The sequence below is a fragment of the Nelumbo lutea genome, chromosome 3, assembly GCF_056320005.1.
Source record: "Nelumbo lutea isolate HS-2025 chromosome 3, American lotus-T2T, whole genome shotgun sequence".
NCBI lineage: Eukaryota > Viridiplantae > Streptophyta > Magnoliopsida > Proteales > Nelumbonaceae > Nelumbo > Nelumbo lutea.
In genome coordinates this window covers 12373927-12391171 of record NC_142686.1, presented here as the reverse complement: position 1 = coordinate 12391171, position 17245 = coordinate 12373927, and the positions used below count along the sequence as shown (strand labels likewise).

The 17245-nt window shown below is 37.3% G+C and overlaps 1 non-coding gene across 1 annotated transcript; it reads left to right on the top strand.

Annotated features, from left to right (window-relative positions):
* The first annotated feature begins 1741 nt into the window (after nt 1-1741).
* On the top strand, nt 1742-1814 carry TRNAK-CUU (transfer RNA lysine (anticodon CUU)). Its single transcript has one exon. It is a non-coding gene; the product is annotated as a tRNA-Lys (tRNA).
* Nucleotides 1815-17245: the final 15431 nt, after the last annotated feature.

The window sequence follows — 17245 nt, the reverse complement described above, 5'->3', positions numbered from 1 at the left end:
ACACCTTTGCACAAAAAAAAAAAAAAAACTCATGGTTTCATTACTTTGAGACGATGAAGTGTTAAACTGTACTTAATATTTTTCAAGTTGTTTATTACCATCTCATTTCTGAGAGAGCAACTTGTTAAGAGGCCAAATCATCTGCCCAATATTGCATTTGTTTTAAATGTTAATAGATGTTGACATATCTGCTGACAAATAATTGAACCAAAAAAAAAATGAAAAGAAAATCTGGGTTTCAATTTAATGAATCTCTCTCTTTCTCTGTCTTATGTGATTGGTTGAACATGATATTAATTACTCTATTACGTGAATTATTGAAAATTAAGCAAAATTTACTATGATTGGTTGAGATCTTGATTTAAGTATAAGTAATATTGATGAGTGCATTGTAGTTGAGCTCTCCAAGCCAAGGGCACATACGTATTGGACATATGTTTGGATTTGATTATATGCATAAATACAACAATATATTTTGGTAAAATAAAACGAGAGTGACTGTTTGTCAAATTCCCCATTTCCCCAACAATTTATAGCTTAGTTTACCAAAAGAAAAAAAAAAAAAAAATTGTGGCTTTATCCTTCAAATTCAAACGAGATTTACTTGTTAGAAAACTTTATATCAAAAAAGTCCATTGTGATTGTATGAGACTGGTATCATGCTTACGGGTGATCATGAAAAATAAAAAAAACTGAACCAAATTGACAAGACCAAACCAAAAATTATGGTAGTCGAATCGACCAGTATACACATATATTTATGTATATTATGTATATTTTTCATATACATACATTTTATATTATATATTTTTTATTTATAATATAATATTTTATATGCATGTCTAGTTTTTTATTATATACTTATATGTTTATTTATAATATACATTATAAAAATAAAAAATTGAAAATCAATGAACCGAACCAACGATTAATTGAACTAATCAACTAATTGGCTTTGATTATTGGTTTTCAAAAAACCGGTACTACCGGTTCGATTTGGAAAATAAGCACATGGTTCGGTTAACTAAACTGTAAGCATTATTTGGTAAGTAGGACTACAAGTTGCCTTGTTTGATTTGAAGAATTTCAAGTTTTCAACTACATTGGTTTTGGATTAGGCTTTGAGTCCAAAATTTCATAACTCCAAACCTAACCCAACTCATGGTATAATGTGGGTTGGCAACAACTAAGTGCAAATGGATTGGATCATGATCCGATCTAGTCTGAAGATTGGTCCTATTTTGTCATATTTGGACATCCCCGTTCCAGATTTTCAAAGCAGATCATCTTGGATAGCATGATCTGATGAAAAAATGGATTGAATTTGGATCACCCCTATCCAATTTGATATATAACATATATATGTTGTTTATTCATTTATAAGCATGTTATTTATATTGCATTTTTGTAAATTTTTTTATTATTTATTTTTTTATAAAAACACACACACACACACACATATATATATATATATATATATATATATATATATGATGAAAATAGTTGAAAATGAACTTTTATTTTTTGTTTTTCTTTATTTAAACTATCATATTTGGCTTTTCTTTTAATAATTTAATAACTTTTTTAAAATTAAATTGGATCATATTAACATCTTTATTGGATTCAAATTTGAATAAATATTTATGAAATCCGATACAGATATACACCCATTTGAAGTGGGATATTTTTGCATCCTATGGATGAAATCCTTAAAATACATATTCATTCTTCAAGATGAAGTGCCCGTCTAGCTCAGTCGGCAGAGCGCAAGGCTCTTAACCTTGTGGTCGTGGGTTCGAACCCCACGGTGGGCGTTAAAGTCTGCTCTCCACTTAGTTTATCTAAGCATCAAAGATTATTCTTCAATTAAAGAAGCACTAAGGTGCTTGTGTGTGGAATGGTACCATGTTTTAGGAGCAATTAATCAAACGGCCTACGTCTGTATTTTCTTGCCACAGCAGAAAGAGCCATCGGTTGAGCACAGACAGGAAGCTGTTCCAATTGGAACCCAATAAGGTGTATTAAGCTTGTAGCCAGATGTGAGTGGGAGAAATTGCTGGACCGAAATGCCCGAGGATGACTTCCCTGCTCTAACACCGGAATTCGGATTTTATTTTCACAAAATTTATCCTCACATGGTCCTCATAACACCGCAAGTTGTGCATTAATAACATATTTTCATGAATGAAAACATGATAGTATAGAGATGTTCTCAATGCATGGTTGGGATTGTTGTTAGGATGGTGTGAAAATAAATTGTGAGGACTAAAGCCAATTAGGAATGGCAATTTTTTCCATCCCGATGTAGATCCGATTTCCCCAACCCGATGGGGTTTGAGGATGGGGATGGGGACGAGGACAAGGATTAATAGGATTCCCCAATCAGGGTCAGGGTCGGAGATGGGGATTGAGGTCCCCGCCCTACCTTGACTGTGAATTAAATATTATTTGTATTATTTGTATATATCCAAACATATTTAAAATATTATTTATATTTTAAATTTTTATTTATTTTTGTAAATTTATTTTTCAAAAAATACTATTATCTAAAAAAAATTGGGGATTCGGGCCCCCATGGGGAACTTGTCCCCATTGAGGATGGGGACAAGGAATATGATCCCCGCCCCGTTTCCATTCCTAAAGCCGATCTCCTAACACCAACAATTGGTGAATATTTTCAGGGTCATACTTATGTGTGTCCAAATATTTTCTACAATTTCTTTTGTATTTTTTTATACTTTTGTGTGTTTTCATGTTTTCTTAATTTTTGTTATTATTTAAATATGGCATCAAGGGTTAATGCATTTTGACCCAAAAGGTGGAATTGTTGACTTGTCACCAAACAAAAAACAACTCCATTTTTAGGTTGGTTTTAAATTTATATTTTATTTTTATCATTGATAGAAATAATTATTCTTTGTCACATTTAGTTTTCTTTTATATGATTAAATGACAGAATGATAATTAATACCCTAAATATATGACTTAATAAGAAAGAATTAAGTGAGGAGAAATGTAATAGTTCAAATTATATTTAATGGCCTTACGATTAGAGAGGCATTAAAGACAAAAATAGGGGTGTTCTAGTACAAAGAAAGATTCAATGAATGTTAATGAGAGTTAATACCTTAACTATAAGATTTAATGAAAGGGATTTGAATGGAGAAGAAAAATGATTGTTCAAATTATATTTTTGTACTTACAATTAGAGAATAACTAAATTTAAAAAATGAGGTATTTTAGTTAAACAATTCTTTGCCTTTCTTCCATGGGTTCCAATCTAAACCACCTTCACTAAGATAGGATTAGATGAATGCAAAAGCTGTTCAATAGGTGGTAGAACCAATTATGAGTTATGACACTCAGTATCGCTAGTGTAGGGAATTATCATTGGTCCCACAGCCTGCTACAACTAAATAAGAAGTCACCTTCACCATCACTTTGTTGGAATTACATCTAGGCCCCGCTCGTTTTTTGCTAAGTTACTTACTATCGCTAGTGTAGGGAATTATCATTGGGTAAATGCATTTACCCAAGTAAGTTTTTTCTAGGAAAGATTTACTCGAATAAGTACATTTACACATGTTCTTTTATTTCCCATGCAAACAAGACAATGACCATTTTAGCCATAAAAATCCATTATTACAAGAGACATTTATGTTCCATTCAAGCATTGGCAACTTTTCCCCAAGGTGGAAAAGTTATTTACCCACCTAAGATGAGTATCCAGGTAAGTGATGCAAAGGAAAATAGACTTTCCCTGATTCCCACAAAAATTTGAAAAAAGATTAAGGGATTCTTGGTCAATAGGAATCAAAATCCTATTGATCAACTTTCCCCCCTCTCAAAATCCAAAAAAAGAATGCCCCTCTAGTTTAATCACTCCCAAAGGGTATGTAGTGCAGTCCTCCAGGTCTAATTGCTCCTTTAATTTTCTTCCCCAATATATCCACCCAATGAGTTCGGATTTCCTGCACTTGGTTAAGTTTGTGTTGCGGTGCACTCCCAATTAAATTGTATCACGTAAGACTTCACATGGCATCCTAGGTCACATGTGCGAGTCATTAAACAGGACTGTTTGCATAATATCTCATTTTCTTCAAACTAAAAATTTAAAAATTTAAAAGAAAAAATAAAAATAGATACTTTGAGTGCCCAGTTCGACAGAGAAAACTGTTCCAGACCAAGCCCTTCTATGGGGCGGATGCCATTAACAAACAATTGCAGGGGAAAAGAAGTTCTGGTGTTGAATTGTTTATATTGAAGTGCTAGCATAGCTCCGCCATAGTAAACTTGCTTTCTTTAAGTTAATTAAGTTCAGTGTTTCTTATTCCGCAAACGAGAACTGAAGCAACAAACTGGCAAATCTTGTTGTTTTGATGACTTTATAGCGTATACTATGTTGATTGAGGTAATGATTCAGAAGTCTTGAAGTTGAGATAAATTCAAGAGCAAAATTTAAAAAAAAAAATGTTAATTACTCTGTAACATGCTTCCTAATTTGTGAAGTCTCCATTGTCTTTCCGATCATGATTTCCACACTTAATTGGTCTGCAATTGTTTATTAATGCATCCACACCAGGTTAGTGCTGGATTGGTTTGTAATAGTTTTCTTTGTTTTGCTTTTCAATTGTCATCAGTCAAGATTTCATATGCTTTACGACTCCTGTGAGAGTTTTCTATAGCAATGTTTCCATTTGTGGAGATCAGCATTTATGGAGTGATAGATTTGTGCCCATTGACAATAAACTTTCTAATATCTTCATCCCATGTTTTGGGAGATATATGTGAAGTAGAGTGTATAGCTCTCTATTTGAAGTTCTGAATTCTAATTCTTTCATTCTCTGCTAAACGAAGAAAAAGAGATTAGGGTTTTACAGACAATATTAAATTTTGTGATGGAATAGTCTTGCGGTTAAAGTTTTTACATTTTCTTTTATTTTTTGAAGTATTAAAAAAAAATTAACTAAGAGAGACAAACTGGCCGTCTAAATGGTTCGCATATTTGAGTTGGAAGTGTACCCCTGCACACACAAAACTGCAGGAAATCCGAACTCCGATCCTATTGTGATTTTGCCTTTCATATATTGGTAGTCTATGCTCAAATGCGGGTAAAATGAAAAAGCATGGTTAATCGTTGGGATCTACATTGTGAATGATGAGGAGGACCTTTGGCTGTTTGGAGAAAAGAGTTTGGGCTGTTTGGGAGCTTCCTCATACAAAATTTTCTTTTTCCCAGATTCATGTTACTATTATGCACAAGAAGTTCCCAAAACAACCTGTGGTTTTTTTTCTTTTTTCATACAGTCGAAAATTTTTCATAAGCGGTATAAGTTAGAATAGGCTGAAAATTTTTTCCAGTCAACACTCCCCACATTTTTTTACCCCATACTTTACTTTAAGCGGAAGGCATCCACCTAAAACTTTATTAAAATAATAACTACAATCGAAGAAAAAAAAAAGGGAGAAGAACACATAGCTCGCCTTGTCCCAAACCTAACTATATAAAATCTCACCCTGAGACCATTCATCCTAATCAAAAAACACATACCCAAAAAAAAAAAACAAAAATTAACATAGCTTTCGAATAAGAAGACCACGGATCTATCATTATTCACAATCACTTTTATGTGGTATGTGATTAACAATGTTTTTGAACCACCATTGGCCCTGATAATTGAAGTGTTTGGCCCGAGAATTGTTTAGGCAATCGGTTTCGTTTTATTTCAAATCTGATTTTTGATCAAAAACGTTGAATTAGTTAACAACCCATTAATTCAAACGGTTAAACTGTTAACTTGTTCAATTATTTTTGACCATTTTATATTTTAATTTATTATTTCATTTTTTAAAATTTTTTGTCAGAACAGACCCATTCATTCAAATCAAACGATCGAACCATAAACCTAGAAACTGGTGACCAGGACAATTCCAATTCTAAGTCGATTTTTAAAAAATTACTGATTAAACAAATGAGAGAAAGCAGAACCTGGCTTCAACCTGGAACGGGAATTAAAAAAAGTCTTTCCTCACATGGCACATTAATTCACATGAACTCCTAAACTTGAACGTTCTCAAGTAACGGTGAGAGCTCTGATGACAGCCCAGATTGTCAAATGCGGATAATCAAAATTTTCTCAAGCATGCATAAAAAAAAATTCTTGACAATTCCAACTAATTTGACAAACCTATTCATTTGATACGTTTAAACATAATATCATGATAATATTAATAAATACAGAGAGATAGGTATTAGATAAGGGGTACTTTCTAATAAATAGTCAAATTCAGAACCACCAAATCGGTCCTAGCCCAATTATAATCAGAACGTAAGATTAAAACCGAGAACCCACCCAGTTATATTACCCGGATTTGCACCAGAATCTCTTAAGATCCCTAAACTTGAAAGAGATCACTTTTCTCACTGGTGCAATGAATCACTTCATTCAGATTGGGATAATTCATAATTCGAATAAAGTATAGGCCCTAACGTCGTTAGGCCAAGATGCCCAAATCTAACATAAAAATAATACAATTGTGTGAAAGAGTGGTCGGGGAAAAAGGGGCAGAGGCAATCAAAATCACCTTTGAATCGCCCTTTTTAGGTGGAACCCATCTTTGTCAATCCAAAAGAAATTCTTATGATTGTCCCGGCCCATTTGGTGGGGTATCCTTGGAAAGGGAGATCGTGAGTCGTGACCATGCCTTGTATGGAAGTTTCAAATTGGTGTAGTGGTCAAAGAATATGGGTAATGCAGATTCTATTTCTGAGACGCTTTTCCTAAGGAATAATATGGAAGAAATACAAAGAAAAGAACAAACAATGTATCCTTCTCTGACATGGTAAAAGAAAAACAAAAGCCTATAAGGCATTGGAATAAAGCTTGGGCCGAGGACAACAAAGTATTTTTGTCCTTACATTCTAAAGGGTCGGCCGAAGGCTTCAAGGGTTCAGGGAGCTTATTGCCAAAGTTAAGGTATATAGGTTGAGACAGAGAGGGCTCTGAATAATGTATAAGCTCAAGGCAAGTGGCCGAGGCACTGCAAGGCAGAATATGTTAGAGGCCTCAGGTGAGAATCTGAGGCAGAGTCTCTGACAATCAAGTTAGCACGGGGTACGAAGAGGGGAGTTAGAATGTAACTCTTGAAATCAGTTCTAAGCTCAGATGTCGATTGTATTCGATTCCCCTTATCTGGAGGGAGGCACCCCTATTTATACTTGAACTGCCTAGAGGTAGGTGGAGATGAGCGCCTAAGATGGGGAATCGTACGAGGGCAATCAAAGAGCCCTCCAAGGACACGTGAGCGCTCCACGGTTGGTTCCGTACGAAGGGAACAGAATAACCTTGGTTGTAGTAGATCTCATTCCTTGTTCTGGCACTCGTGGGCCTAGATTCAAATGGGCTGGGCTGGGTCACCCCACATCAATTTGCAATGGAGCGGATTTGCTATGTGGTTCCTATATGATATGTCTAATGTGTGGGCTTATATTTTTAATTTGATGCCTTTTATGATTCAGTGGCTTTAAAATGTTACCAAAATTAGCTTTACTGGAAAGTCATATTTTCAGTTCGATGTAAGCATGTTTTTTTACTTATTAGCGTCCATTTCAAAGAACTTTCATGCAATGGCTTCTATATTGCAAGGTAGGCCTCACACGGAAAGCCATGAAATTAGGTTAAAGCCTAGAAACGCTTACATTGAGATGAAAAAATCAATTTTCTGGTGAAGTTAATTTTGATGGTGGTGATGCACGGACTGCGCTGCGTACTTGTTGGTTTTGACAACTCGAATGAAATTGATAAGGTCTGCAGGCTGGTTCTACAAAGTAGGGGAGTTCGACGGTCAAGTTAGTACCCAACTGTTTAATAGCAAAAAAAAAGTAGAGAGATTTGGACTAGAGAGTAAGAGAGAGAGCAAAAATGTGAGCATACTGATAGAGGGCAAGGCAGAGGTGGAGTCAGGATTTTTTTTATGAAGGAGGGGGGAGTTGGGCAACCATTGAGTGAGAAGTGAGAGGTGGAAACTTACATAGAAAAATATATTCAGTGTATTGTTTTCAAAACTAGATTGGACCAGACGGTCGGACCGGAAAAACCGGGAATCGGTCATTTTTTTATAAATCGCTTTTTCCCCTAAAACCGTTGATTTTGGCCAGTAAACCGCTGAACCGGCCGATTAACCGTTTGAACCATTTTGACCATTTTTTAATTTTTTTTTTATTTTTTTGTCAGAACATGCCAGCCATTCGGATCGAATGGTCAGACCGTTCCAACCGATAACTGGACCCTTGACCGATTCAATCACCGGTTCGTTTTTAAAAACCATGATTCAGTGTGCCCATGGGGGATGGCTCCTCTGGGTCGAATGGTCGGACTGTTTGAACCAGTAATGGACCCTGACCGGTTCAGTCACCGGTTCGTTTTTAAAAACCATGATTCAGTGTGCCCATGGGGGAATGGTTCCTCTGGGTCCCCCCTAGCTCTGTCCCTGACGAGGAATCACCCTTGTTTATGCTTTCCATAACGATATTTGAGTCACTTCACCTTCTGTCTTTCTCCTCTTAATAATCCCTTGTAATGAACCTGGTTTCTGTTGCAGCTATTGCCTTCGCGATGCATTGAAGTCTGAACTTTGAAGCTGTATTGGAACAATATAGGACAATAGAGGTGGGCATTTTTAGCCCATCCCAGAAGCTTGGCCCAGCCAGGCCCCCAAGTTTCTGGGCCTCCTACCTTTTATATTCAGGCCCATGTAGGAGGTGTTCCGTTTTCTACTTTATTCTTAAAAGTAGGGTCTTTTAAGAGAGTTCAGATCTGAGGTTTTCGATGTACGGCCCGATATTTCCAGTTGGGTGAACATAGCCAATTATATATTGGGATAAGTGGACTGCAATCCATAAATATGAAATTGTAGTCCCTCCTACTCTACTAGTAGTTCCCTATAAATCGCATCCTGCCCATGAATTTGACATCAATCCAACGACAGGATTCATCTGACCTGCATAGTGGGAGTCAGATTTCTGAAGTGGACTGAACTATAAAAATCCCTTTTATATTTCGTATACTCCTTCCAAATGGAGCAGATTTTTAAAGTTGGAAGCAAAAGGATGATGAAAGATAAAAAAAAAAAAGAATAAATAAGGAGATGTACAACAAATATGCATAACGCATGTTAAACAAATGGATATTCAATTATAATATTAAAAAAAACCATGGTTTTTAAAAACGAACTGGTAACCGAACCGGTCAGGGATCCGGTTACCTGTTCGAATGGTCTGACTGTTCGACCTGAACGACTGGTCCGTTCTGACAAAAAATTAAAAAAATTAGAAAACGGTCAAAACCGTTCTAACGATTAACTAGCCGATTCAACAGTTTGTTAACTAAAATCAACAATTTTTGGGAAAAGCGGAACCGATCAAGTCCTAGTTTTTCCGATCCAACCATCCAGTCTGGTCCGATTTTGAAAACCATGAAAAAACATTCATCATTTCTCCCTCTTTCTACATTTTCAGATAAGCATTTACATGTATATAAAAATCCACACATGATAAGTGATAAAGATGTGTGCATTATAATGTTGGGTCAGTTTACCCAAAGCATCAATAATGATTTCTCCTTGCCAACTATTTAGAAATCTGGAATCAATAAATTTTGAAAAATTCTAAAAAATTGTTGTTTGGTATCATTTATGTCATGTAAGCTGGTTTTTAAGAAATCGGTTTTGAGTCTATTTGGTACTAATTATTAAGGGCCAGTTATTTTTGTATTAGAGTTATTATTCAATGTCATGTTCGATGTTATGTCATCCTCAAAAAATCAGAATCAGATAAAAATCAGGTAATAATCAGAAAAAGTGATCCTTGAAAAGGGTTGTTTCAATAATCGATTTTTGATTGATTTCCCAGAAATCGACATAATCAGTCATTCAAACAAGAAAAAATCAGTGATTCTTCAAATTCTGATGTGGATCCTATATGGTGCTGACTTATGAAAAATCATCATTGATGCCAAGCATCACCTTAATATTACATTGGATTGAGATTGTCCAACCCTGCATGGTTTTCAAAACCGGACCGGAAAAATCGGGAATCGGTCCGTTTTCCCCAAAAACTGGATTCCCCCCAAAACCGTTAATTTTGGTCAGCGAACCGCTGAACCGGGTGGTTAATCGTTCAAACAGTTTTGACTTTTTATTTTTTTAATTTTTCTATTAGAACGGGCTAAGCATTCAGTTCGAACGGTCAGACCATTCGACCCGATAACCGGACCCCTGACCGATTCGGTCACTGGGTCAGTTTTAAAAACCATGCAACCCTGACCCTAATCTGAAATTTAACCCAAGGTAATCCCATTAATTTTTGGGCTGAATTGGGTCTGGGTTCCCCTGACCCAAGTTGCATTGCAAGTTTGAAGAAGGGATTATGAAATCAGGATATGTAACCTTTTCTCTTCTATGATTGCCTTTGTATGCAGTGCAAATTTAAATTAGATAAAAAGCTTGCATTCCTACCTTGAAAATTTTGCACCACCTTCTTACATTCATGTTTCTGATATAATGCGGGGGGCATCCATTTTGTTGTCGTGGGAACAAGTTGTGCCTTGGCTTTGTTGGTCAATTATGAACAAAATTAACGTGTTCTATGTGAAGTTTGATTGGATTTGTTTTAAATATGTTTGAATGGAAAAGAAGATCGAAAGAGCTGCATTACCTTGCGGATGAAAAAACAAAATGTTCTGTTGAGGAAGTTATTTGGTGGGATTGTCCATCTGAGTGGTTAAGTAATTATGTAACAGAACAAAGTAAAATCAGAACCCACACTCAACCCATTTGCACTCCCATATATTTGTCCCAATGAAATGAAATCTGCACAAAAGAAGAAACCGAAGGATCCTTTTTGAGCGCTAAAACTTGAATCCGAAGTTCAGACCCGACCCACATACCTATACCCTAATCTTATTGTGACAAACTATCGCTTTCACGGTTTCCCCATGGTACATCATCTACACCCCTCCAAGGGGGAATCTTCTAAAAAATTATATTATTAATAGCTACTTGGTTCATAGCCTCAGGCTATTCAAGTTTGTTATCAATCAAAGAATCTAGGAAAGAAGGCGTTTCACTCCACTAAATTTGGCCCCAACTGATTATAGCAAATTTAGAACCACCAATGAGTAGCAAAATTACAAAAATCTCTGCACATGCAGAACAATAAATGGGGAGAAGTAGCGGCCAGAGGGTACTTTTGCACTCGGCAATAAGATCTCTGATACAAGAGAGAATACTGGCCGGGGCACAAAAATTTGCATAGTGAAGCATTTAGTAACCGTGGTTAGACGGATCCCACCTAGACTGCCTGCCCGGCTGCCCCAATTAATCACCAAGAGACTAGAGAGGCATTAATTTTTGGCTGCCAAAAAATGGTAGCTGCTAAAAGAGAACTTTCTAATGGTGAGAGAACTCTGATTGATGGCCGAGTGACCGTTAATTCTAAAATACTACTACATTATCAACACTACTATTGGTTTGATTTATATAAAATAAGGCTCAGCTTGGAAGGAGTATAAATATAAATATTTATATTGCAAAATTTTGTATTTTATATTATTTTGTATGTATTTATATTCTATATATTTACATTTGTATTCTTTTCGAATTGAGCTTAAAAGTACGGATGACAATTTTCTCTATTTTCTCCATCCCCGTGGGGATCCATCATAAATGGAGCAGGGATGGGGATGATTTTCCCCTCACGGGGATGGAGATGGGGAAATTTTCATCCCCGCTACTCTGTTAGCAAGGACGGGGAGAACATTCCCCACCCTACGGGAACCCAATCCCTGCCCCGTGGGATCCCCACTATATGTACACATACATCTATATATTGATATTTTTAAAAGGGTAAATAACAAAGGCCCCCTTGTATTATGGGGTCTATGACAAAGACCCCCCTGTACTTTGTTTTGCATCAAACACCCCCCTTGTACTATGACCGTGAGACAAAGACCCCCTTCCGTTAGCATTTCGTTCAAAAAAACTGTTACAATATTTTTTAATCCTTATATTACCCTCAGACGAGAAAGACACTGTTCATTTTCCCCGATCTCATGATACACCAAAAGTAGCAGCACTAATCTCATCTACATATTTATTCAAATTTCTCTCTCCCTCTCCCCTATCTCTCTTCTTACCCTTCCCAGTGAGAGGTGATACAAAGCTAGCGCAGATCTGGTGTTTTTCTCATCAAGCGCAAGGCTGACATTACCGTAGACAAAAAAACAGTGACACCGACTGGTAGAACCACCATCTACATTAATTTTCGGAAAATTCCCGGGTGGGGGAGTCCATCGACACAATGGGCCAGGAGTGCTAATGGAACTCTTAACAACTGGCTAGTGGTGGGAACAAATCTGATGGTTTTAGGATCCACACAAATCGATCCCTAGCTCCAACAATCTGAGACTATAATGGAATCATGGATATGGTGTGAGGATCAAAGAGGAGGTTTAGTTCATCAGTTTTCCAACTAACTGAGCTAACATTAATGAAGTAGTCCACCGTGGTTTGAGAGTCTAACTCCACCACTTGTTGAAGTAGCCAAGGTTCATGGAGGATTCTCACCTCAATCCCATCCCCAATTAAATAGCAATCTCTCAAGCGAAGCAAATCTTTGCAACCGACTATGTTGATCCAAATCTTTGCAATGGAGGATAGAAGAGATTCTTAGGGTTGTTAGTGAGAACAGAGAAACAGATCTGGAGGTTCCGCCAGATTTGGAGCCAAAATTCCAAGTGGTTCTTGCTGAGTTCGTTGGATTAGACAAATTGTTGTTTTGTCGGGAATTTCGAGTGGTTCTTGCAGTCATTCACGCCAGTGCACTCTAGAATTTTATCCTTCAGATCTGTTAGTGTATCATGAACAGTGCACTCTGGATTTCTATGAGAAGATGAAGAGTGTTTTTCTCATTCTAGGGTAATGTAGAGATTAAAAAATATTGTAACGGCCTTTTTGGACGAAGGCTATCGGAAGGGGGTCTTTGTCTCACAATCATAGTATAAGGGGTGTGTTTGTTGTAAAACAAAGTACAGGGGGGTCTTTGTCATAGACCCCATAGTACAGGGAAGGTCTTTGTAATTTACTCTTTTTAAAAATATGATTGAATATGTTTGAATCTTTTCTTATAGGATTGTAAATTCTAATTATTTTGTTTTTATTTTTTAATAAAATAAAAAACAAAAACAAAATGATTAACATTATAAAAAATCATGGGGAATGGGGATTCCTATGGGGACGGGGATGGGGATAACCTTGTCCCTGTTAGCGGGGATGGGGATTTTCACGGGGACCAGGATGAAGAGAGGCTTCCCGTCCCCACCCCACCCTGTCGCCATTCCTACTTAAAGGGCAAATTTCTTAAACTACCTTTAAGGTTTAGGAATCGACTAATTATACCTTTATTGTTTCAGTATTGTCAAAAGTAACACTATTGTTTCTGTAGTATAGTTTCCTTCTCGTTTACTCTAACCCTTTACACATGATGTCATATATTTAATTTAATGTTATATTATACCCAAAATACCCTTTAATGGTCGGAAATGCCCATTTCACTTCCACAAAAAAAATCTACCATTCATTCTCTCCTTCCTCTCGACCACTTCTCAGACCCAAAATCCCCTGTTTGTCCATCTCCCTTATCAGTCATATGTTGTTTCTTTCAATTCATACACTCTCTGCATCCCCCATCTAGAGAGAAATGGATTGCACTTGGCTATGGTGCAAATGGCAGCTTCACGGAGCACCTCGTCTCATCTTATCCAACATTAAGATCAGGTATATTGCAGAAAGAAAAAGGATAAGAAAATATATCATAGAAATGGATGGTGATATGCAAATGAATTTCTATCCAACAAACCCAAAAAACCGAAAATAAGCAACCCACTTTGTCACGACGCTCCACTTCTCGACTTCTTCTCTTTTCCCTTCAACTGGTGCAGGAACCCTAAGTTCTCTCTCTGTAAATTGGTTTTCGTAGAATCAAAATAGGAGAAGCTTGAGATTTTTTTCCAAACAGCCAAGATTACTCCATCACTGGCATCGCCGGAACTACTAAGAACAACCAATAGTTCTTCGCCACTAGATTTGTCGGAGATTGTCCCTGGCTTCGTTGGAACCAAGAAGAGAGCTGGGAGAGCTCCATATTCGACAGTTCTTGAGAAGAAAATTTCTCAGTCTGCAATCTTCGTCGATCTTTCTTGCTCTTCGTCGTTCCTCACCGCTAATTGAATGTGCCCTCACCGCGTTCCCAGCTAATTCCAACACCTCGGTTGCAAGATACTCAAGAATGACGGCGAGATATACTGCAACACCGACACCAACTCTCTTTGTGTATTTACCGGCTTTCAGAAACCTGGCGATCCTTCCGATGGGAAACTAGAGCCCGGCCTTGCTGCTTCTAGATGCTGCCTTCTTTGAAGCTCCAGCACCAAGAGATTGTCCCCTTCCGGCCATATCGAACTTCTTGACAAGTAACTAAGCAAAGCTCTGAGAGAGATCAACAACTCAGGGCATGTCGAACATCTTGCTCTCTGTTCGTCCGCCGCATCAAGATCAAGTCCAAGATCCGTCGACTGTTGATCTTTCTTGCTCTGAATTCTTGCTCTTCCGTTCCTTCTACCTTCTGCATAGTCGCATATTCACGCACATCATCAACAACATGCAGTGCGATACTACAGAGGGTCTCAATCTCTTAGACTTTTAGTAGCTCATTAGTTGTGCGAGTTTTCTTCTTCATAAAGTACACGTTTTGCTTTGCCATTCTCCAAAGCTAGCGTCCTGTACTCTGTAGTCTGTACTGCTCAGGGGCATATTCCATAAATCTATCGTTGATTCAGGGTTATTTCTGTTGCCCCGTCGTTCTCTCCTGAGCTGTCTTCACTTTCTCTTTGGAAAGAATTCAAAGCCTGACTACGTTTGATTCAAGTTTTCTGTTGATCATGTCAAGTTTGTCATCTGTAGTGGAACTCTCACCTTTGCTGGATCCTGCTTCACCATATTATCTTCATCATTCGGATCATCATGGATCGGTCACTGTTTCGCTGGAACTTACAAGCTCTAATTACGCTTCATGGAGCAGATCTTTCCTTCTAGCCTTGTCAATCAGAAACAAAACCGGTTTCGTGGATGGAACCATTAAAGAACCTGCTCTGGATGATGCTCTTCACAATGCTTGGATGAGATGCAACAATTTAATTGTTGCATGGCTTCTTCGTTCGATTTCTCCTCCAATAGCATCCACTATGTTCTACATCAGTTTGGCATCACAGATATGGGAGACATTGAATAAGAGATTCTCATAACCAGATGATTCAAAAATTTATAATTTGCAGTTGTCGCTCAGTACAATTACTCAGGGAACAAGAACTGTTGATGCCTATTTCACTGAGTTGACAGGAATATGGGAAGAATTAAGGAGTTATCGACCTCTGCCCCACTACTAGTGTGGAAAATGTAACAATGACTGTTTTAAGACTTTTTTTGAACCGCAACAAAAAGGACTATGTGTTCAAATTCATCAATGGATTGAATGAATCTTTTTCTACCTTGAGATCACAAGTTATGGTCATGAAGCCCTTCCCTAATCTTGATGAGGTGTATAATCTTGCCTTAAGGGAAGAATCTCAGAAACGCAACAGAATGAATGTTTCTCCCTTACCTAAAATCAGTACAATGGCAATCAGTTCTAGAAATCAGAAGAAGAAGTCAAGTGTTACCTGTAGTCATTGCGGTAAAAATGGTCACTCAAAGGATAAATGCTACAGGATAATAGGTTTTCCTCCCAATTTCAAATTTACTAAAGGAAAATCTGCAACTGGTGGTACACCTTCTGCTAATAGTGTAACTCAAGGCACTGGCACTCTATCAAATGTTTTTGAGACATCACCAGCATTGTCACTCACTCATGAGCAGGCAAGAAGGTTGCTGACTCTTCTCAATGGTTGTGACTCTCATAGCAACCCCATTTCTCAACCAGAACCTCTAGCCAATACAACCTTTGCAGGTATGTTGGACCTTATACATTCTGTTAACTCTCATTTTTCTTCATCTCAATTATCTCCCACTGATATATGGATTGTAGATACAGGGGCCACATACCATATTGCTAATTCTCTCAAATACTTTGATTCTTACACCACTATTCATGGTTTGTTTGTCACTCTACCAAATGGAACTAAGGTTCAAGCCAACACTTTACAACATAATAGAAAGAAGTTCCACCCAAAAGCCATAAAATGTGTTTTTGTGGGATATCCCAATGGGGTGTAGGGATACAAACTCTATAATTTTGATGATGATTCTATTTTCTTCTCTAAGGATGTAGTATTTTTTGAATCTGAATTTCTCTTTTCTTCACCCTCTGCTATATCCTCTATGCATACTCATGATGCATTATCCTCCTTATTTGACTTCTCTGCAATTCATCCTTTACCACAACCTCAAATTCCTATTGACAATGCATCTTCCCCATCAGTTTCTATTCCTTCCAATCCTAACTCATCCACTCCTATGTCTAATAATCTTCCTACTTCTCCTGCTACTGCACATCTCCCTACTACTTTTCATCTATAGCCAGAGGTTTGTTCTAATTTTGTGCCTCTAAGAAGGAGTACAAGAGTGACAAAACCACCTTAGTATCTAGCTGCATACATCATGACTTACCTGCTAAATCATCCCATCTGTCTACAACTCATCCTATTTAGAATTTCCTCTCAGCATCCCAACTTTCTAATTCTCATTCTGCTTTTACTGTTGCTTTGTCTCTTCTTGATGAACCAAAATCCTATTCTCAAACTAAGGATCACAGCCATTGGCAAGAAGCCATGCGAGCTGAATTACTTGCTTTGGAAGAAAACAACACTTGGTTAATTATTCCCTTACCCCCTAGATCAGCATGCAGTGGGTTGTAAATGGGTATACAAGGTGAAGTTAAAATCTGATGGAAGCATAAAAAGGCATAAAGGTAGATTTGTGGCTAAAGGTTATAGCCAACAAGAAGGATTTGATTGTCAGGAGACTTTTAGCCTTGTTGCAAAACAAACTACTGTGAGGGTGCTTCTTTCTTTGGCAACTCATTTTGGTTGGTATCTAGCTCAACTTGATATTAACAATGTTTTCTTATATGGTGATTTGGAGGAAGATGTTTATATGGATCTTCCTTTGGGCTATGCTGTTGATAAACCTCCTC